The sequence below is a fragment of the Prunus dulcis genome, chromosome 8 (genome assembly GCF_902201215.1).
Source record: "Prunus dulcis chromosome 8, ALMONDv2, whole genome shotgun sequence".
Lineage (NCBI taxonomy): Eukaryota > Viridiplantae > Streptophyta > Magnoliopsida > Rosales > Rosaceae > Prunus > Prunus dulcis.
The window spans coordinates 6,821,880-6,824,379 of NC_047657.1; positions in this window are offsets into that span (position 1 = coordinate 6,821,880).

Here is a 2,500-nt window from a genome sequence, read left to right on the forward strand (position 1 = left end):
GGATAGGCACACTGAAAATTCCACAGAAAAGGCTTTCACTAGCCTGAACATAGAGAGTAAAAGCTCTAAGAATGGAAGTTCTTCTGGAGGTAACAAGTCTCAGAAGAACTGGAAGGAAAATGGGAAGAATTGGAATAACAAGTCCAATTCTAATCCCAAACCAAATGCATCAAATGATGGAACTAAAACACCTTGCAAGCACTGTGAAAAACTGCACTATGGCAAGTGCTAGTTTGAAGGAAAACCAAAATGCAGAGGATGTGGAAAGTTTGGTCACATGGTTAGAAATTGCCATGAAAATCAATCTGTGCAGAAGGTGAACTATGCCAATCAGGTTGAAGAAACTGGAACATTGTTTTATGCATGCAATGCTGTGACAGATGTGAAATTGAACAATTCTTGGTATGTGGACAGTGGTTGTAGCAACCACATGACTGGAGATGAAAGGCTACTGATAGATATTCGAAGGGATGTAACTTCCAAGGTGAAAATGGGGACTGGAGAGACAGTTCAAGTTGCAGGAAAAGGTACACTTGTGATAGAAACCAAGACAGGCAGAAAACACATTCAAGAAGTGATGTTGGTGCCTGGTTTAGAAGAGAACTTGCTCAGTGTTGGTCAGATGATGGAACATGGGTATTGTTTAGTATTTGGAAAGGGAATGGTGACAATTTTTGATGATTGGTCATTGCAAAATCCTATAGCTAAGGTTCAATGACTAGCAATAGGTGTTTCTCTCTCACAATGGTACCTGCTACTCAGTTGGTGCTGAGAGCAAGTGTGACTCACAGTTTGCAGACTTGGCATAAAAGGCTGGGCCATCTTAATGATCAAAGCATCAGGATGCTGGCAAATCAAGACATGGTTCATGGACTGCCTAGTCTGGAGAAGGATTTTGCAGTTTGTGAAGGCTGCAAGCTGGGAAAGCAACATAGAGACTCATTTCCTGCAGAATCTACTTGGAGAGCTCAGTTTCCACTTGAATTAGTTCACACTGACATCTGTGGTCCAATGCAGATTGCATCAATGTCAGAAAACAGATATTTCCTGTTATTCATTGATGACTATACAAGAATGGCTTGGGTTTATTTTCTCAGAAATAAATCCAATGCTTTTGAATGTTTCAAGAAGTTCAAAGCAATGACAGAATTGCAGAGTGGACACAAAGTGAAATCACTTAGAAGTGACAGAGGTGGAGAATTCATGTCAAATGAATTTCTTGCATGCTGCAGTGAGGCTGGAATACAAAGACAGCTGACAGTAGCATATTCCCCTCAGCAAAATGGAGTTGTTGAGAGGAAGAACAGGACTGTGATTGAGATGGCAAAGTCTATGCTACATGAAAAGAGTCTTCCATATGAGTTTTGGGCAGAAGCTGTTCATACAACAGTCTACCTTCTCAACAGGTGTCCTTCTAAGTCTCTTAAGAAAATGACACCATTTGAGGCCTACACAGGAAGAAAGCCAGGTATTGCACACTTGAAAGTGTTTGGATGCCTATGTCATGTGCTTATTCCTTCTGTTTTGAGACACAAGTTGGAAGAAAATAGTCACAAATGCATTTTTGTGGGCTATGGATTGTGTGAAAAAGGCTATAGACTGTATGATCCTAAGACTAGAAAGATTATCTTGTCTAGGGATGTCTATTTTGATGAAGAAGACTCATGGAAATGGGAGAATCCTAGCAATGCAGATGTGAGAATGCCTATGCCAGATGGAAATCAAGGTACTGCAGAAACTGAACAGAGGATATTAGATGAACAATCTCAGTTTTTGGATACTCAAATGCAGATGGAAGAAGAAATTGCACCTCAAGGGGAAGAAATGCTTGATGAGACTCAAAGGTTTGATCACACACCTCACAAGTGGAGGAGTATTAATGACATCATGACACAATGCAACATGTGCATTGTAGAACTTGACAGCTTTGAAGAAGCAGATTTGGATGAATCATGGAGAAGTGCAATGGAGGCTGAATTCGAGATGATTGAGAAGAACAATACATGGAAATTAGTTGACATGCCATTTGACAAACCAATAATTGGTGTTAAGTGGGTCTACAAGGTCAAACTGAACCTAGATGGTACTGTGCAGAAGAATAAAGCTAGGCTTGTGGCTAAAGGCTATTCAAAGAAGCCTGGAATCGACTATAATGAGACATTTGCCCCTGTGGCAAGACTTGACACCATCAGAACTTTGATAGCCCTTGCAGCACAAAAGGAATGGAACCTATTTCAACTAGATGTGAAGTCTGCCTTTCTCAATGGCATTCTAAAGGAGGAAGTTTATGTTGAACAACCTCAAGGATATGTTCAAGAGAGCAAGGAAACCAAGGTGTACAGGTTGAACAAGGCTCTATATGGACTGAAACAAGCCCCAAGGGCCTGGTATGATGAAATAGATGCCTATTTCAACACTGCAGGTTTCAAGAAAAGCTTAAGTGAAGCTACTCTCTATATCAAAACAAGTGACACCTCAGGTATTATCATTGTCTCACTCT